Genomic DNA, 22,132 nt, shown 5'->3' with positions numbered 1-22,132 from the left:
ATGAATATCTCACAGTAAAATGTGGAAAAATCTTAAAAAATCTTAAAAAATGATCGAATTGACACTACAAATGTTCTGGCAGGTTTAATCAGATAAGAAATTATCGGTGAAAACTCCTTGGGTGCCTTGGTCAAATAATCCCATTTAGCCACTATGGCCCTTATTCTGGTTGGTGCGGTAATGTCCGCGTGCGGTCGGTCCGCTGATGTTTTGTGTCTGCGCATGTGCAGAGGCGTCTCTGCGCATGTGCGAGCAGGGCGTACGGCCAAATCCCGCATGAAATGTGAACACTCCGAACAGGGGGTGGAGAGGGGCGTGAATGGCTATTTGGGCTCATTACCATATGCATACGCCCCGCGTTTCATGGGCGTTCCCATGCAAATGCTGGGCGTACATATGGTAATGCAGTCGTGACGCACGTGTAGGGGGCGGACATATGACATCGCCGGATGTCAGCTGCCCGCCCAGATCCCTGCTTTTGCACTGAAAAATGTCCGTGTGGTCTGAGGTTGCGGGAGCTGGTGGACCACTCGGTCCTGCATTCGATGGTCTGCGACCATCGAATGATGGGGGAGGTTCCCTGAGATGGAGGAGGCATATTCCATGAAAAATACACGTGCGGTCCGTTCGGCCAGCTTCTTACCGCGTACGGACGGAGTTGGTGATCCGTATGGAAGGCGGGGTTTCGCACGCACGGTCCTGGCCGCATATTCGGATCCGGCCGCACCGATCAGAATAAGGCCCTATATTACTACATGTAGGGGGAAATTTACTAATATGAAAAACCTAGTTTTTCGTATTAGTATTTCCCCTACGACTGCATACGACTGTTTCAGTCGTATGCAAAGTCGTGTTCCGGAGGGGAAATTACAAAGCAGTCATATACGACTGCTTTGTAACCCTCCGATGGTGTAACCATTCGTATTAGCGGCACATATATACGGCCGCTAATACGAATTCGTCAGGATCAGGAGCCGACTTTCTTGGCTCCTGATTGGCCGCTAGGCGGCCAATAGAAATCATACTGAGGAGAGGCGCCGAGTATGAAACATCTCTGCATCTCTCCTCAGTGTGATGCGGACAGTGCAGGGACCAGCGACAGCATGAAGATTACCTGGATTACGGCGGACCAAGACAAGACATCTTCAGCACAGGACCAGGTGAGTAGGATTTCCTTCCACAGCTCCAACATGGATTTCTTCGGACCCGGACACCGACATGGACCTGGAGGACGACACGGACCGCCGACATGGACCTGGAGGACGACACAGGACACCGGACACCAGGACAGAGGGCTACCTACGGGATCAAGAAAGGTAAGTATCAGTATGTGTGTAATGGATGTATTAAACTTTTATTTTCATTGTGTCAGTGTGTGTTTATTGTACTATTTTTTTAACTGTGGAACTGCAAGACCCAGCGGGCCCTTTAATGCCCCACAGGCTGGGACTTGTGGTTCTCCAAGTCCCAGCTTGCGGGGGAGGCTTGCTGGGACTCATAGTTCCACAGTTTTAAACAATAGTTTTTTCATCTATTTTTTTTACACCACTATCAGCCCGGTGACCACAACCCAGGGTCACCGGGGACAGCACCAGGCTTCAGCCTGGTCAGGTAAGTCCTGGAGGGGGGGGGGACCCCTTTATTGGGGGGGTCCCCACTTCCCCAGGGCCCCTGGCCAGGCTGATTGGTCGGTAGGGTTAATGTTTTGGCAGCGGGACCTTATATAATAAGTGTCCCCCGGCTGTGACATTACCCTGCTGGCTGGTTGTGCCTGGGGCTGGTTCTTAAAATATGGGGGACCCCTACTCATTTTGTCCCCCGTATTTTGGGAACCAGCCCCGGACCTGGAGCCTGGGGCTGGTTGTTAAAAATCGGGGAACCCCTATTTGTCGGGTTCCCTGATTTTTAATTACCGGCCCCGGCTCTTTCAGCCTGGTGCTGGTTACAGCTGTGGGGGGGACCCCACGCTGTTTTTTTATTTATTTTTTTCTATTTTATTACACTAAAGCCTGCACGGATCTGACTGATCCGTGCAGGCTAAAGGCAAATATGACAGGGAAAGCAAGGTGTATTTTCCTGTCGTATTTGCGTGCCTGTTTCACGCCAATTAGCAGCCGTATTATTAGTACGGCTGCTTAGTAAATCAGGAACCACCATTCTTTTGAATGGTGATTTCTGTCGTAGTCTATCGATGGTGTAGACATTCGTATTTGTGAATACAAATACGAATGTTCCATCATTAGGAATACGAATTGTTGTATTTTCGGGATTGTAAATCCCGAAAATACAAATGTGTAAAAAATAGGTGTATTTCTGCCTACGAATACACCTATTTTTTACGAATCCATTTTGGTAAATTTCCCCCATAATATTATACATATTTTGCAGTATAAAAACAGCTTCAAGAGCCCCGAGAATAAAGTTGTGAGACTATTTGCTTCCAAACTTTCTTGAATCACGGTGCCCTAGAGCAGTGATTCTCAACCTCAGTCCTCAAGTACTCCCCAACACTTCATGTTTTCCAGGTTACTCAGCAGGTGCGCAGGTGCATTCATTCCTCACTGACACATTTTAAAAGAGCCACAGGTGAAGGTAATTATTTCACTTGCAATTCTGTGTGGAGACCTGGAAAATGTGAACTGTTGGGCATACTTGTGGACTGAGGTTGAGAATCACTGAGCTAGAATACAGTACCAAATGTTTAATATTGAGAAATTCTGCCCTTTTACATTGTTAATTATGCTTTTCTATCATCCTTAGAGTCAGTTGTGTGGTGTCGCGGAGGCTTGCACTTCTATTTGTCCACAGTTATCTTTGGCAGTCCCTATCACTCATTTTACCTATCACATTGCTAATAAATTATTTGATTTGATACCTGAACCATCCCACAGCACCTCTGCAACTGACCTGCTGCACCTGGGCGCTATGGCACAGAGGGGTGCCGGACGACTGCCAGGGGGGATCCCGACGGTCAGTATTTTGACATCGGAATCCTGACTGCGGGTGTTCTGACAGGGGGGATGCAGACTGACAGGGGCTATTCTCCCTTGTGGAGGTCCACGACCCCCATAGATGTAGAGTAGAACTCTGAGTCCGAGTCATGGTGAGCGCAGCAGCAGCAGCACCAACACACCCTCTCCCAACACACTACTAGACTGGAGTGAAGATGCGGGCGCAGCAGCCGCTATTTAAAGCCTCGCGAAATCCGGCGCTGGGCGATGATGTTCTGCCCCCGAGGACGGAGCCAAGTCAGGCGGGAATCTCCGAGCGCTGCTCGGAACCGGGCTCGGAATGATGACGTCCGTGGGGGCTCGGATCTCTGGAATACGAGTCTGCACATCTCTAGTGGAAACGGCACCTTAGTAAAACGGTTTCCTTGGTGCTAATGCAGCTTTAAAAAAAAGAATGTTTCATGATCATCACACACTATGATAACACACTAGTATCAACTTTTGAATATAACAGTCTGATGATAAATGGGATCTTGCCAGTTCCTCTTCCATTAATATGCCATTAAATATATATTTGAGCTTTAGAGAAAGCAATGATCTGTTTAATCTACTTAGTAGAGATAGCTCTTACAGTGTTTTTTTCCGAAACTCTGCAGGGTGCTTACAAATAGTTTTGCACATTTTTACTTCATTAAAATTTTGCAAAATGCAGCAGTGGAAATTGCCTAGAATGTCACCTATTACAAAGCCATTTACATTAAAAGTGTAGCAGTCATCTCCGAGTATTAGCATAAATTGTGAGTAGCACGATGAATAGGGTCTCAATACTAAGGAAAAACAGCTCTCAGTAGTTGTTATTGTAACAAAGATGCCACATAAGGACCGATTCACACCTGCTTGGTGAGCAGCGAATTTGGGTGCCGGATGACTGACCGGCAGTCGGGATTCCGACGGTCATTAAACTCACGGCAGAATCCCGACTGCTAAAAGTCCAACAGATGGGCAGCGGTTGTTCCCACAGAATGGATTCTGACATCAGCTAATGACTGTCGGTGTGTTATACGAGTGTGTTATACCACACCCGCGAATTCGGCCCCGTTTACGATGGTGGGGTAGTGGTCATGCACATAGTCGCTCATGCGCACACCCCACAGATCAAACACCTTCAGCGTGCAAAATGATTGCAAGGTCAAAGTAAATTCAAAAAGATACAGATGTGTGTAGAATTTACGTCCACACACAAATGTCTTTTCTAAGAGAGCGCCACACAACTGAACAAAATAAACTCAATTTATTTATTATATAATAATAAATTACATTTATTTTATTCAGTTGTGTGGCGCTCTCTTAGAAAAGACATTTGTGTGTGGACGCAATTCTACACACATCTGTATCTTTTTGAATTTACTTTGGTCAGCTGAGCAAAACTCAAGATTGCTATTGGGAGCTCCCTAATTTCCATCGTAATCATTCATCCAGTTAGTTTATTAGATTTTGTTAATTATTGTTTATTTTATGAATCATATTACTTAAGATAGTATTTTAATACTCAGTGCGCCCAATTATTTATTTTTTTCTTGTTGATTGCAAGGTCGCTGGGATCTGCCCAGCATTTTATGGGCTTGCCCACAAAAATGGTGTCCGCGCCCATGTAAATGCTGGCCAGACAATTGTGAATGCAGGCGTGGCCATATCTGTTTGGGGTGAGTGGATGATCAGCGCCAAGTCCCGAATTCGTACGAGAACGGCCATCAAAAAAGTAAGTCCAGACTTACAAAAATACAACTCCTGCAATGTAACAACTGCTTGTGCGAGCACCCTGGGACATCAGGGCATTGCTTACAGAGTATGGGTTGGGCCTGGTGCCTTGCTCCACTGGTGCTTTGCTTGACACACTTTACCATCACCAATTGTAGTCTACAGGAGTGGCACTGTATGAAAAAGTCTAAAACAGCATGTCGACCTTTTCATGAGTCAACCATTGTCATGTCGACCTTTTACTTATGTCAACCTTTTATCAATGATGAAATATTGCATTTCAGGCTTTGTTCAATGTCGACCAAGTACTTGCTGACCTTTTTTCCTGTGTCATTCTGTTGCTTGTCTATTTAGACACTGGAGACCTTCCAATCGCTTCCCGTCCTTTATGGACATATTTATTACAGTCTGCATCATAAATGCGGATGGACAGTGCTGTAGCTAGGTGCCATGGTGCCCAGAGCAAGGGTGTGTTTCACGCCCTCCATCCCTCCCGATTTGTAGTAGGCGGGGCTCTTTTGGCTAGTGGTCCAGTGGTAGACTTGTATTAGTTTCCTACCAGGCAGTTGCTCATATAGCTGAAATTGTGAGCCATGGCTGGGCGGTGCAGGAGTCAGGACACAGGATTCAGCGGCAGGCGGGGGAGCGGGTGAGCTGGGCATGGGATCCGGCGGCAGAGTTTGAGGTGGACGGCTTTAGCACCCTGTGATCTTTCGGCGCCCGGAACGGCTGCTACGACGGCTACGCCCCTGCGGATGGATTGTGATAAATTCACCCCAATCTGCACTGCAATCATTTTATACATGAATGATTGCAGGGATGTATCAATTATCGCATGCTTAACTCTGCTTAATTCAAAATTGTTTGCGTGTGTTTCCACACATGTGCAGCTACCTCTACTGCCATGTACCCCTGCATCTCTCCTGTGACCTCTTACCCTCCAATAATATTAACCAGGGACTCATGATTGGCCACTAGGTGGCCAATAGCCATAATCGGGAGGAGGAGCCATAGGATGTAAACACATACCGCGTCTTCACCTCACAGTCCGTTCTGGTGCCGGGTGTCTTGTGTTTTTATTATGCCAAGTCCCTTGGATGCCTACATGGACCCAAGAGGATATGATCTCTGCTGGAGAACCCTGGTGTTTTTATATAACTATTGGTTCTGCTGTGGAACTGTGTCCCAGCAAGCCCATTTATGGGCCGCATGGTGAGACTTGTGGTTTTCCAAGTCCCAGTATGCGGACCAGGCTTGCTGGTACTCATAGTTCCACAGCAGAACCCAATGGTTTATTCTAATGTTTACGCAAAGATCAGCCCGGTACCCACAATCCTGGGCAGGTAAGTTCTGGAGGTGGGGACCCCTTCATTGGGGGGTCCCCACTTCCCCAGGACCCCTGTCCAGGCTGACTAGTCAAGGGGTAATGCTTTGGCCACGGGACCTTATATAATAAGTGTCCCTTGGCTGTGGCATTACACTGATGGTTGGTTGGGTCTGGTGCTGGTTCACAAAATATGGGGAACTCCTTGTTTTGTCCCCCGTATTTTGGGAACCAGGACCGGCCCTTGGGCCTGGTGCTGGTTTTAAAAAATACAGGGAAACCCTATTTAATTTGGTCCTTGATTTTTTAAAAGCCGGACCGACTTTGAGCCTGGGGCTGGTTATGGCCATGGGGCGGGGGACCCCATGCAGGTTTTTAACCCCTTCATGACAGAGCCAGTTTGTGCCTTCATGACAGAGCCCTTTTTTTCAAATCTGACATGTCTCACTTAAGTGGGGATAACTTTTTTTTGCTTTTACTTATCCCAGTGATTTTGAGATTGTTTTCTCGTGACACATTGTACTTCAAATTAGTGGTAAATTTGGGTCGATACAGTCTGTGTTTTTTTGTGAAAAATACCAAAATATCGTGAAAAAATGGAAAATTTAGCAATATGCAAAATGTCACATTTTCTGCTTGTGAGACAAATAATCATACCACTCAAAATAGTTAATAACTAACAAAGACCATATGTCTACTTTATGTTGCAATCATTATTTCCACCCCCTTTTCATTTTTTTGGACACTAGGAGGCTTCAAATATGACTAGCAAATTCTCAAATTTTCAAGAAAATTTCAAACACTGATTTTTTTAGGGACCAGTTCAGTTCTGATGTGACTTTGAGGGACTTGTATGTGAGACACCCCCATAAATGATGCCATTTCAAAAACTGCACCCCTCACAGTATTCAAAACAGCATTTTGGAAGTTTGTTAACCCTTTAGGTGTTTCACAGGAATTAAAACAAAGTGTAGGTGAAATTTCAAAATTTCATTTTTTTTTCGGATTTTCAATTTTAATACATTTTTCTAAGGAACATAGTAGATTTTACTAGAGAAATGTGACTAAAAATTGATTCCCCCAATTCTTTGGTTTTCATAAATATCCTATATGTGGCCCTAGTGTGCACGGTGACCAAACCACAGGCTTCATAATAGAAGGAGCACCTACTTGATTTTGGAGCCTCCTTTTTATGAGATTATTTTTTAGGCACCATGTAGGTTTCTAGGCACCATAAGATGCTAAAAGTTAGGAACCCCCCCACAAGTGACCCCATTTTGCAAACTACACCCCTCAGGGAATTCATCTAGGGGTATAGTGTACATTTCAAACCCCCAGGGGTTTCACCAATTGTGGTACAACTGGGCAGTGAAAATGAAAAAAAATAATTTTTCATTTTCACAGCTCAGTTGTATCAAAATTGGTGAAACCCCGGGGGGTTTGAAATGTACTCTATACCCCTAGATGAATTCCCTGAGGGGTGTAGTTTGCAAAATGGGGTCACTTGTGGGGGGGTTCCACTGTATGGGTGTTTCGGGGGTCATTCCACCAGAATCTGAGCTGCAAAATCCAAAAATCACTCCTTCCCTTCTGAGTCCTGCCATGCACCCAACTGGTATTTTTTGGTCACATGTAAGGCATTGCCGTACCCGGGAGAAATTGGGGCACAGATTTTGGGGTGCTTTGTCTCCTTCATTCCTTGTGAAAATGAAAAATTTTGAGCCAGATCTGCATTTTTGTGTAAAAAAATTTAATTTTTTACACAAAAATGCAGTTCTGGCTCAAAATTTTTAATTTTCACAAGGAATGAAGGAGACAAAGCACCCCAAAATCTGTGCCCCAATTTCTCCCGGGTACGGCAATGCCTCACATGTGACCAAAAAATACCAGTTGGGTGCATGGCAGGACTCAGAAGGGAAGGAGTGATTTTTGGTGGTGGAATGAATGGCGGGTGCTATGTCGCATTAGCAAGACCCCCGAAGCACCAATACAGTGGAACCCCCCCACAAGTGACCCCATTTTGGTCACCAGCTTTGGGAGGGGGGCTGGCGCTGCGGCTGGCGGGGGGGTGGGAGGGGTGCTGGCGCTGCGGCAGCCGGGTGGGTGGGAGGGAGGGGGGCTGCCGGGTGGGAGGGGGGGGGGGGGCTGGCGATCGTTGGTGATCGGTGCGGTATACGCACACACACACACACACACACATATATATATATATATATATATATATATATATATATATGTGTGTGTATATATATATATATATACATATATATACATATATATACACACACATATATATATATATATATATGTGTGTGTATATATATATATATATATGTATATATATATATATATATATACACATTTGCACATTTGCACATTATTTGTTATTTTATTTTGTTTTTAGCTTTTCCAGCAGCAGCATGATGCTGCTGCTGCTGCTGCGGGGGGGAGGGGGGAGGAGGGGAGCGCAGCGTGCGCTCCGAACGTAGCATGGAGCCGGGGGAGCTGCTGCTGCTGCCGGGTGAGTGCCCGGTGGGTGGGAGGGGGGTGCTGCCGCTCGGTGGTGATCGGTGCTGCACCGATCACCACCGTTTTCTGTGTTACCGAGCGGCTTAGCCGCCGGTAACACAGGAAACGCTGTGATTGACTGTTCAGATTTGAACAGCCAATCACAGCGATCGCCGACCGGCGGGGGCATCCCTGCCCCCCCCGGGCGGCGAGGGGGGATGTCTGCTGTCAGGGACAGCAGACATCACCTAACTGTCACTGCGTCTCTAGACGCAGTGACAGTTTGAAGCCATGACGTATATATACGTCAACGGTCGGGAAGTACTTCCCGGCCATGACGTATATATACGTCAATTGTCGTGAAGGGGTTAAAATTATTTATTTATTTTTCTATTTCTTTTTACACTGAAGCCTGCACGGATCTGACTGATCCATGCAGGCTGCCGATACAAATTTGTATTTAACATAAGAATTTGTATCATCAAAAATATGAATTCATACAACATCGGAAGATACTCATTTCCAGTCCGGGCCTCGGATATCCTCCCCCCCCCCCCCCCCCATCTCACTTATCTCACTTGACTTACCGTAACTCAGCTCCTGCTCCTCCATCTCCTCTTCTGCTGAGCTGCAGCCCGGAGGTCTCGGAGCACAAGCTTCTTCAACTGAGGATGCTGGCGGACAATTAAAATGCAGCACCGGCTATTGAGCCAATCAGGGCTTGCATACCGGCAGCTGCTCTGATTGGTTGCTAGTACGCAATCTCCGATTGGTTCAAAAGCCGGTGCAGCATTTTAATTGGGTTGAATAAGCCTGCGCTCCGGGACCTGCTTTGTTCAGTGCAATGAGATCAGTGCATTGGAGGCAGTCAGGGGGTTGTGGTGGGCAAAATGGGCTGCCCGGGCCCTTCCGGAGGCCGAGGCCTGGGACAGCTGTACCCACAGCACCCCCTTATTGGTGGCCCTGTCAGCAAACATGACATGTCAACAATTTCCATTTTGAAATGTCAAGGACAGATCTGTCTGTGATTGAGTAGTGGATAGTACATATTAGTATCCATAATGCTAAGGTAAAGGAAAACCATGATATTTTAAAATACCTTATTAATGCCACTTGTTTCCTAGCAAAACAGGAATTAGCATTTTGTGGAAGCCTTTTTAATCATGGCAACTACAGTATGTGGAGCTATTATTGTACATGTTTTTGCTGAGATATATGAAAAGCTAACTAGACATTTGGAGACATCCACTGTTTTTTTGGCTTAGCAAACAGAATACAGGATGATTTGATTGCAGCAGTTGGTGATGTGAGCCAAAATGATATTCAAAGTATTGTTTTTTTCTATTTGTAGAATAGGCCTATTTGTTACAGTTGAAGTAAATAAGACAACAGATGTCCCAAGCATGCCTGTGATATATCATTATGTTGCTAAAAGTGAAGTGAAGGAGGAGTTTTTTAGAGTTGATGATGTAAGTAAAGACTGATGAGCATCGGCTATTGCTGATTATGTTTAGGTTGCGATGGAGAAATGCAACTGTGTTACAAAGTTGTTAGTACCGACTTACAACAGATCTTATTGGGGTGCAGTCCAAGATTAAAGAAAATATACCTGAAGCCATGTTTACCCATTGTTAAGCTAACAAATGAAACCTGGTGCTCTTACATTCACTTGAGGGACTTTCTGCATTTATCAATAAGTCAACCAAGTGCACCTACTGATGTTGTGAAGTGATGTTTACGAAGAGAACCTCCCACAAGATGAATCTCAAATTGTAGACTAGTACATATGATCAGCATGTACCAATATGATATACTGCACATGCTATATTTCGGATTATGGGTCAGATGCACTAAGCTTCAAAAAGTGATAAAGTGGAGAGTAATAAACTATCAGCCAACCAGCTCAGTGGCGTAACTATTGTAACGCAGCCCCCACTGCCGCTTGGAGGAGCGAGCGGCAGTTGGGTCTGTGTGGATGCCTTCCCCCTCCCTCCTCCAGTTGCTGAGGAAGATAGTGCCGCTATCTGTCCCCGGCTGTGCCCCCAAGCTGAGGCAGAGCGATCAGCACAAAGAGGAGGGAGTCTGGAGAGCAGCCAGCACAGCAGTGTGCACTGGCAGTTCCCACTAAATGGTATGTGATCCAGCAAAGTAATCACTGACCTGCAGGGGGTGGCACAGGGGAATAGGGTCAGGGCTGACACAGGGGGGAAGGGGACATGGCTGACACAGGGGTAATGGGACATGGCTGACACAGGGGTAGGGGGACATGGCTGACACAGGGGGAGGGGGACATAGCTGACATAGGGAAGGGGGGCAGGGCTGACACAGAGGGAGGTGGACAGGGCTGACACAGGAGAATGGGGACAGGGCTGACACAGGTGGAGAGGGACATGGCTGACACAGGGGAATGGGGACAGGGCTTACTTGGGGAGGGGGACATGGCTGACACATGGGGAAGGAATGGCATAGTATGTAATAGTCATTACGATGTGTGGCATAATGTGTACTGGGCATCCCAGTGTGAGGCGTAATGTGTAATGGACATCATGATCTGTGGCGTAACGTGCAAGGTGCATCAGGGTGTGAGGTGTAATGTGTAATGGGCATCACGGTTTGAGGCGTAACGTGCCAGGGGCATCAGGGTGTGAGTCGTAACTTGTTATGGGCATCACGGTGTGAGGCATAATGTGTAATGGGCATCACGGTGTGAGGCGCAATGTGTAATGGGCATCACGGTGTGAGACGCAACGTGTAATGGGCATCACGGTCTGAGGCATAACATGCAAGGGGCATCAGAATGTGAGGTGTAATGTGTAATAGACATCATGGTGTGAGATGAAACATGTAATGGGCATCACAGTCTGAGTTGTAACATGTTATGGGCATCAGGGTGTGAGGTGTAATGTGTAATGGGCATCACGGTGTGAGGCGTAATGTGTAATGGGCATCACGGTGTGAGGCGCAATGTGTAATGGGCATCACGGTGTGAGACACAACGTGTAATGGGCATCACGGTCTGAGGCATAACATGCAAGGGGCATAAGAATGTGAGGTGTAATGTATAATAACATGTAATGAGCATTATGGCATGTGGTATACTATGTAATGGGTGTGTGATGTGTAATAGGTATGTTTCTTCAATTATGTGTGTGAAGAAACATACCTAGCTTTAAAATCACGCTAATAATAATTGTATGTTTTTACTTGTAACTAGGTGATTCATCGCACCCTACGGGCGCTCTTCACACTGTCGTAAGGGGCTGTGCCCCCTTAATTTGTGAACTTTTGTATTGTGAGAAATATGGTTAGAATTGTATGAAATATGGCCTGTATTGCAACTTGAGTTATAGGTGAAATGTGTTAAATAGAGAGCGTATGATTTGGAAGGGGTGCGTATTGTTTTGTTAAATTAAAAAGCGGTTACAGAGTAAGATATACGTTGATAGTGTGGAGGATACAGTGATCTTTGTGGGTGTGGGGGGTGTGTGCGTGTTGTTTAGGTGTGTGTGTGTGCAATAGTATAGTAGGGTGTTTTTGAGTCAGCGGCTCCTCACTGGCGGAGGTCACGACACAGGAAAACAGGAGGCTGGGCAGTGATAGGGGTGTGTGGGCAAAAGGGGGACTAAAGAGGAGGGTGGGGGACACTGTGCAGCTTCTGCCAGTGGGTGAGGGTCCAGCGTGGCAGCACAGGTGTACAGGACGGTGGCCCTGAGTCAGTGTCTCCTCCTACTGGGTGGGAGTTAGTGCCCATGAGAGCAGGAGGCTGGGCTATAAGGCATGATAGAGGTATGTGGGCAACACAACGTCAGCGACTCCCCAGTGGTGGAAGTTATGGTTCAGGAGAGCAGGAAACTGGGTAGTGATAGGGGTGTGTGGGTATGAGGGGGACTAAAAAGGAGGGTGGGGGACACTGTGCAGCTTCTGCCAATAGGTGAGGGTCCAGTGTGGCAGCACAGGAGTACAGGACGGTGGCCCTGAGTCAGCGTCTCCTCCTACTGGGTGGGAGTTAGGGTGCATGAGAGCAGGAGGCTGGGCGGTAAAGCATGATAGGGGAATGTGGGCAACACAGGGTGAGCGGGTCCCCACTGGCGGAAGTTACGGGGCAGGAGAGCAGGAGGCAGGGCAGTGATAGGGGTGTGTGGGCATGAGGGGTAGTAAAGGTTTTTGGCTGTAGGTGAGTAGGGATGGCCATTGATGCAGACGCCATCGATGGTTGGCATTGATGGCGATTTTGCACCCTGCCATCGATAGTAGTAAAATATTACTTGGATAACCATCGATTGTTGTAGCTCTCGATGGTCTTCCATTATATCTGACTGAATAGGCCGTGGGTCAATCAGAACTCGTGGCGGGACTTCCGGGTGTGGAGGGGCGGAGCTATGCTCTGTGTCCAGTCACCTTAAAAAAATTTGAAACTTGATTGGTTCTCCTTTGCCATCGATATTGGGAAAACATCTGGTCCTCCCACATCGATGGCAAAAGTATTCAACATTGGCCATAAACCATTGATGATTTGAAATCATTGATGGTCGATGGCCATCCCTAGAACTGGAGGAGGGTGGGGGACGGTATGCAGCTCCCGGCAGTGGGTGAGCGTCCAGCGTAGTCAGTGTCTCCTCCCACTGGGAGGGAGTGAAGGTGCATGAGAGCAGGAGGCAGTATAATAGTGGTATGTGAGAAAGACATTGATAAAAGTTGTGGCGTTGGTGCAGAGGACCGTGGGGACACTTCTGGCTTCTGGCAGTGGAGAACCTGCAGCATGGCAGCCAGGGTCGGATTTCCCACCTAGGGGCAGCACCTGCTTGTAGCGGTACAGGATCCCCCATGCTCACGGGGGTCCGTGAAATGCGGGAGGGGGTCGCGGGGGTCTGCTGTGGGAAATTGCGGGAAGAGGGTCAGGGGGGTCCGCAAATTGCGGGAGGGGGAGGTGCGGGGGTCCGCGGATCGCAGGAGGGGGTGCGGGGGGCCGTGAATCCCGGGAAGGGGGCGTCCAGAAATTGTGGGAGGGGAGGTTGTGGGCGGTCTGTGAATCACGGGAGGGGGGTCGCGGGGGTCTGGGGTGCCGTGAATCGCGGGAGGGGGGCGCGCGGGGAGTGAATCACGGGAAGGGGGGTTGCGGGGGTCCGCAAATTGCAGGAGGGGAGGTTGTGGGGGTCCGCGAATCGCGGGAGGGGGGGTCGCGGGGGGTCCGGGGGGGGGTGGCTCACCTACACCATGGTGGATGTTGGGCGTGTACTGTACTGCCCTGGCTGGGCGGGGGTAGGTGATGTCTAGGGGGTGGTGGTGTGTATAACACTGGTCATTTCCCTAGGGGGGTGGGTTTGTGTATAGCGCTGGGTGGGAACTTTGTGTGTATAACGCTGTTAATCACTCTTGTATCCCCCGCCCAGTATTATACACACAGGGGATGAGTGACAGATCTGGCTAAATATATAAGAGATAGCCTGTGTAACGTTCAATTGGCATGTCAACTACTCTGCCTTGGGAACAGTCACATATGTCCATTTTTTTCAGTCTGATTAGATCAGACTATTGGGTAACCAGATTAAATGACCCTCAAAATGTGCGCCATCTGTATTCATAGGTGTTTCATTATCTAACATTAACTTTAAGGTAATATATACAGTGGTCAGTGTTGGGTTGCGATTTTAATTTATTAGGACTAGATGTACTAGTGGCCTATAGTGCAAGTGGCATTACTGTGTTGCGTACAGTTAAACTGGCATTACAGTGTCGCGTATAGTGTAAGTTTCATTAAGGGGGGGGGGGTGCCAGAAACTTTTTGGCAGGGGGGATCAAAATTTATAGTTACGCCACTGAACCAGCTCCTAACTACTATGTTACAGCTGGGTTTGAAATATGACAGGAGCTGATAGGATGGTTGTTTATGGCACAATCCAGATGGTTGGGACAATGACACCCTGATCATGGACACTGGATATGGGGTGACATTCTATGGAATGCGATTTGCCTTTTTTTGCGTTAATTAGACAGCAAAATGGCGATATCGCATTTTTCCTTAAAATCGCAAATTTAATGGGATGCGCTAAGGGACTGAAATCGCATATTATGTGCGTTAAGGTATGCGGACTAAAAGTGCGAGATTCATTCGCATTTTTATCGCATCCAGATGTTTTCGTACAGAACAGTATACAACTCGCTTATTTAATGCAATGCGCATTTGCAAATCGCATTTTTTAGGTGTCTAATTAACGCACTTATTTCAGACCAGGTTCTGTTTGGCGAAGTAGCCAGAACCCTGCACAGATCGCAATGTTCTGTGCAGGGTTCTGGTGTTAAAAATAAAAAAAAACGGTTAAAATAAAAAAAAAAACGAGCGCGGGGTCCCCCGCCAGAGCAAATGATTTCTGGCCAATCAGGAGCCGAGAAAGTCAGCTCCTGATTGGCCAGAAATCATTCTGTCTAGAGACGCCGAGGAGGAAACATCTCTGCGCCTGTCAAAGTCCTGCGAGCCGGGTACCAGATGGGAGCAGCGCTGTCACCGGAGAGGATGCCGAGGTCGTCGCCAGGGACCAGGTGAGTAGGATTTGCTTCCTTCGGTACCCCTGGGGACTACCTCGGATCCTGGACCCCGGATTCTTCAGCCCAGGAGCCCCGGAACCCCAGGACCAGCCCCGGAACCAGGACCAAGGCCCCGGAACCGGACTCTTCTGCCCTGGAGCCCCGGAGCCCGGACCCAGGATCCAGGGACGGACCTACGGGCTCAAGGTAGGTAAGTATCAGTGTGTGTGTGTTATGTGTGTATTAAACTTTTATTTTACAGTGTCAGTGTGTTTTTGTTAACTATTTTTTCTACTGTTGAACTACAAGTGCCAGCGGGCCCTTTAATGCCCCGCATGCTGGGACTTGTGGTTCTCCAAGTCCCAGCATGCGGGGTAGGCTTGCTGGGACTCATAGTTCGCCAGTAAAAAACAATAGTTTTTATTCTTTTTTTTACACAATCCATCAGCCCGATGCCCACCGCCCAGGGGCATCGGGGACAGCCCTGGACTATCAGCATGGGCTGGTAAGTCCTGGAGGGGGGGACCCCTTCATTGGGGGGGTCCCCACTTCCCCAGGACCCCTGCCCTTGCTGACCAGCCAGGGGGTTAATGCTTTGGCCGCGGGAGCTTATATAATAAGTTTCCCCCGGCTGTGGCATTACCCTGCTGGCTGGTTGTGTCCGGTGCTGGTTCTTAAAATACGGGGGACCCCTAGTCATTTTGTCCCCCGTATTTTGGGAACCAGCGCCGGACCTTGAGCCTGGTGCTGGTTTCATGAAATCAAGGGGACCCCGATTTGTCGGGGACCCTGATTTTATGTCACCAGCACCGGCTCAGTGAGTCCGGGGCTGGTTATGCTCGGGCGGGGGACCCCGCGCGCGTTTTTTATTTTTTACTTTGCGCTTTCCTGCAAACGTGCGATTTTCAGACATGAAAATCGCACATTTTCAGGACTAAAGACAGCGCACCAATTCACCGCAAATCGCACCACTTCGCACTTTTCAGGCTCCAATGCGCATCACATTAAATATGCGAATTTTGACTGAAAAGTGCGATTTGAAAAAGTGCGATTTGCGGCGATGTGGTGCGCTAAAAAAAGATGCGCATTTAGGTAAAACCATAGAATGTCACCCATGATGTCTGGCTATCAAAAGCATCAAAATTCTTTTTCATAATGGCATACTGTATGAGGGCATTTTCAGCAAAACCATTGCAATCTTTCATGTGCTGCAGAATAGGATAATAGACACTGGATTCTACTGTGTGCGACTCTGCAATACAATGAGAGCAGTAGAACACCAGAGACAAGAGTTTGACAGTTTTTATAACCGAATCGAGCAAAAGTGTGTCACACTTGGCCTGATAGACAATGCCCGAAGTAACCAAGTGAAAAGAGATGAGAGGCAAAGACATTGGCAGGTATTCAATGCCGGTGCGAGTGGCCAGCGAGGGGGTTAAACTGCGAGGATCACAGAAAACCAGTGATCCTCGCAGTTTAACCCCCGCGCCGGCCGCTCGCACTATGCAACATTCCGGGGGAATCCTCGCCGTCACAGAACGGCGAGGATTCCCATAAACTGCGAGAGCTGAGGCTAGTGCAGCAAACTCGCTGTAATTAGCCTCGATTCTCGCAGCTTTTGGAGGCACATACGCCAATTCTCCCTCGCTCAAAAAACGGAGCGAGGGGGAATTTGCGTATGAGGGGGGGTCAGTTGAATACTGACAGGGTGAGCGGTGACTGCGAGCAAAAAGTCCTGCTCGCAGTCACCGCTCGCCCACGGCATTGAATATATGCCAATGTCAGTGTTCAAATAAAAACTACAGTAGGTTTGATCATTTTGCTAAGCTAAATTTTGTTATTTTGGTCCATGCATAAATGCTATGATACATCACATTCACATCAAACTGCAGAGCCAATCAAAATATATAAAATATTGGCTCAAATGGTGAAGGATGAAAGCAAATCACCCGGACAGCTCCTCGGCTTTTTGGCTCAGAATAATATCATGCAAACAGTTCCCAAGATGACAAAGTTACTCCAGCTGCTTGTGACGATTCAAAACATACACCTGGAATAAGACTGATCAATGGTGACTTTCATCCCTGTCAATTATCTCTATCGAAATGAAGAGACTTTCAAAACCAAAAGAAAATAGAGATGACTTCTGCAACAAAGTCACTGATACCTTTGTCCGGAAGTATGGGTGAATGGACATCATTTACAAGTAAAGGTCAGACCATACAATATTTATTTTTATTTGAATGAATAGGGAAACTGCATATGAATTAATGTTAGGACTTAACTGCGATAAATACGATTCTTTACATAAGTATAACCACCTATTGCAAAAATTTATAAACCCTGAGCCTCATTAGCCAGTGACATCACCACAGGTAACAAGGTTGAATAGGCTGGTTAGTACATCCTTCTCCAACATAGTAAGTAACATCAAATAATTTGTATTCTAAAACATTTTTATTCTTGTAGATCCACCCACAGCTTCAACATCAAGACGAGAGAGTTAGACACGTGTTGTGTGTCTCCAGGACACATCCCTTTGGCCTCACAGGAGAAGACTGCTGGTCCACACTCCCCACATCTGGAATGTAAGTCTGTGAAACATATACACAACAAACCATATAAAAACACACTTGGCAAATATATTAAAGGATGCAATAGAATTGGTTGTCAGGAAATTCACGCAGCTTTTTTGGTCAAAAATATTTGTGTTTGTAGGCATATTCACACACAACAAACTTACTGGGGAAAATTTACTAAGAAGTGTATTCTACTTCACATGTGCTGTTGCTAAGGGCTACCAATCAGAATCAACTTCTTATTTATTTATCTATCACCCTCTAGAAGATAGTAGACAGAATCTGATTGGTTGCCCATAGCAACATCACATGGGAAGTATACACATCTTAGTAAATTTCCCCCACTATGTTGTGTACATCATATACATATAAAAAAAAAATTATCTTAGTGAATTGAAATACCTTAGACCAGATAGAGGACTCTAACAACCGTTTCCAAAACACCTTCATACTCATGTAGGAATAAATACTTTGTTCCATGATAACTTGTTATGTTAATGGATGTCCAAACAAATGCCATTGGGGACTTCATGCAATCATGCTTAATTAGGGAATCTTGTTGGACGCTAACTTGTGCAAAACAGTAATATGTCAGCAGGCAGTACCTCCCAAACACCTACCCCGCTGTTAATAATATCTTTATTGTGGAGAGTTATCATTTTTTTGTACTCCATTGTGTACTTTGTTACTAAGTTGCATAGTTACATAGTTTTTCCTCAAGGTGCAGTCTTTCCATGCCGGGGTGATGCTTACAAAAGTTAACTTTATTTTTGAATTGGGAAATATTTATGTGCCACTTGGGGTACAATTCGTCCCTGTCCCTGGCGTTCGGGGTTTGCTCATGCATATGCATGAATATGCACATGTGCAAACCCCAGAAGCAAACAGCTTCGGCGAGTTGTATGATCAGCGAGGCGATATTTAAATGTTCGCTAGGCCAATGAACAGGTCTGAATCAGGCCCCTCTTTTTTAATAACACAAACAACGTTCTATAACTGATCGAGGGGTCTTATGTGCATCAATATACTTATGCTTAGCGTGCTAATCGGGAACGACAATGGAGTCAGAAGCCAGGGAAAACAGCCATAGCCAGAATCACTCATATTGTAATTGTATGTACTTTATAACATAGATTATGGTGATACTTTGTATTAAATGCACATAAAAACACGTCCTTACACAGCAGCCATCCCTCTTGCATGTGCCCTGGAGGGATGACTGGCTGAGGACAGAAGCATTGTGAAATGTGCCGGGGTAGCTAACCATACCACTAATGATTTTAAGTTTTGCATCACAAACAGCCTGAACTTTGGTGAGATGGGCATGGTGGCGAATAAGGTATACATGTGCCCTGGCCCTAGGTTGCCTCCCCGAGAATGTGTAGTCATAGCACATAGAACATTGGACATGACAGACTGGAAATTACCAGTAGCCAGAGAGTGCAATACACTCAGATGCTTATGTAGGCATGAGACACAAGTGACATCAGCCGCCCACCCCAAGCAGCCATCGCCATGCCTTCATTAGCAGGGGAACAGCCAGTGCTTTTATGGGGACGCACATAAAATGCTGGGCGTTTCCCTGCTTCCACCCCCTGACCGCCCCTCCACCTCTGCCCGCCACCATTCCGCCCCTCCACCCCCTGCCCGCCACCGTTCCACCCCTCCTGGAGCGAATAGCTTGGTGAGTGTGAAACTCGCCGAAGCCACTCACTCCCGGGTTTGCACATGGGCATGTGCAAACCTTGAACATCGGGGACGGAGCTGAATTCTGGCCCAAACGAATGCTCCTGAATCAGCTCCTTCATTATTTAAGTTAAAACACATGAACACAAAAAAGCTGCCGAGGAGATGGTCTACTAGAAACTTCTATTTTGGGCCAAATTTTCCTAATTTGCAGGAGTGTTTGCAAACACTAATCTCTGTACATTTCCATGTACTAAGGATTCCTATGGAAAGTACTTCCGAGTATGGCCAATGGTATATTATATGATCAGGATATGGTCACTAGGTCACCAAGCATTAGGTCGGCAAGCATTAGGTCAACATGGTGAAAGTCGACAGTCAAAATGTTGTCATGGATTTTTTCACTTTTTTTTAGCCGACATGTGGTATTTCATGAAAATACAAAACATTGGGAAAACACTGGCGCTGTGTCTAACACTCGATGTAGTAGGTATTTCTGACTTCCTACTTGGGTGTTGATCAGCAATCAATCAAATGAAGGTGACTCTCAAACTCGCAGGCGGACAGACACTTACTTAAAAGTTCTGACCCGCGTGCACATAAAGGTATCTTTTACCGGCTTCTACTGCATACAGGCATAGGAGGAACGCTGACACTTACTTAATCATTCAGTCTCGCGTCAGTGTAGCAGGTCCTTTAAATCCACCGACACGATGACTCTCAGTCAGGGGAAACAGGTTTATTCATGCACACGGTAAAAGAACCACACAGGGATATATACAGATGATGAGCAAACGACACTTGCAGACGAGGAACTCCATGATTATTCAGATGACCCGGCAGGCAGACGCTGCAGACGTGATGCTGCGAGAGAAATGATCCTTGGAGATAAGTTTGACGTCCTCGTTGCTGGTGCGCTGTCCTAGTGGAACGACAGGGGGGCGGCGATCAACGCGTTTCGGAACAGCTGTTCCTTTTTCAAGATCTGCCAGTACTTCTCCTTGTCTCCCTTTTACAGGAAACTTCCCTGATCACATGGCTTGTAACTGACCAATCAGGAAAACCTGCAGCCTGGCTTTGATTATCACACAATGTTGCCATTTAAATAAATAAAGTGACAGTGCTTAACAATTCATATAATACATCAAGATATATACAATTCAATGGTATACACAGTTTAAAACCATTCTTAATATAAATAATATAAAACTCATGTGTATAAATGCATATAAATGTACAAAGCCAGGCATGGGATAAAATGGAGAGAGATAAAATATGATTAGTCAGTATAGAAATATCACAAATATAAAATACATAGTAAGAACATCAATAAGATTAAAAGAACATCAGTACGATAAAAAGCTACTATAAGAACCATTTATACTCGAAGTCGAGGTTTAAACCTCTCGGTGACAAGGTTTTTAAATCAAAAATGGTCCTCATCTCTAGTTTAGCGAGGTCTTTTAATCTTATTGATGTTCTTACTATGTATTTTATATTTGTGATATTTTTATACTGACTAATCATATTTTATCTCTCTCCATTTTATCCCATGCCTGGCTTTGTACATTTATATGCATTTATACACATGAGTTTTATATTATTTATATTAAGAATGGTTTTAAACTGTGTATACCATTGAATTGTATATATCTTGATGTATTATATGAATTGTTAAGCACTGTCACTTTATTTATTTAAATGGCAACATTGTGTGATAATCAAAGCCAGGCTGCAGGTTTTCCTGATTGGTCAGTTACAAGCCATGTGATCAGGGAAGTTTCCTGTAAAAGGGAGACAAGGAGAAGTACTGGCAGATCTTGAAAAAGGAACAGCTGTTCCGAAACGCGTTGATCGCCGCCCCCCTGTCGTTCCACTAGGACAGCGCACCAGCAACGAGGACGTCAAACTTATCTCCAAGCATCATTTCTCTCGCAGCATCACGTCTGCAGCGTCTGCCTGCCGGGTCATCTGAATAATCCTGGAGTTCCTCGTCTGCAAGTGTCGTTTGCTCATCATCTGTATATATCCCTGTGTGGTTCTTTTACCGTGTGCATGAATAAACCTGTTTCCCCTGACTGAGAGTCATCGTGTCGGTGGATTTAAAGGACCTGCTACACGAACGCGAGACTGAATGATTAAGTAAGTGTCAGCGTTCCTCCTATGCCTGTATGCAGTAGAAGCCGGTAAAAGATACCTTTATGTGCACGCGGGTCAGAACTTTTAAGTAAGTGTCTGTCCGCCTGCGAGTTTGAGAGTCACCTTCATTTGATTGATTGCTGATCAACACCCAAGTAGGAAGTCAGAAATACCTACTACATCGAGTGTTAGACACAGCGCCAGTGTTTTCCCAATGTTTTGTATTTTCCTGTACCATATTGTTTGAGGAGATTGATGGTCTCCTGGGGATTCACAGGCTGCTCACCCTTTGTATGCGCCAGTTCATAATACTGTGTTTTATGTGGTATTTCATGCCCGGCCATCCACTAGGGCGTGGTGGGATGCACGCCCTAGTGTGGATGATAGGGTACTATTTGCACCTTTTTAGTGTCGACATTCAGGCCCAAAAAAAAGTGGAAAACCCCATGTTGACCTTTTGACTCTCGACCTTCTCCATGTCGACCTAATGCTTGTGTTGACCTTCATGCATGTCGACCTTCATGCATGTTGGCCTTCAGTGGTCGAACTAATGCTTGGAAACCTAATGTATGTCTATCCAATGATCCCATTCCATATGATTGTTTATGTTATTTTATCCTTGAGTTCAAATAGCAATGAAAAATTGCTAAATATAATTGCGAATG

Source organism: Crinia signifera, chromosome 4, assembly GCF_055691185.1.
Source record: "Crinia signifera chromosome 4, ASM5569118v1, whole genome shotgun sequence".
Classification (NCBI taxonomy): domain Eukaryota; kingdom Metazoa; phylum Chordata; class Amphibia; order Anura; family Myobatrachidae; genus Crinia; species Crinia signifera.
Note: the sequence above shows the minus strand (reverse complement) of the source record.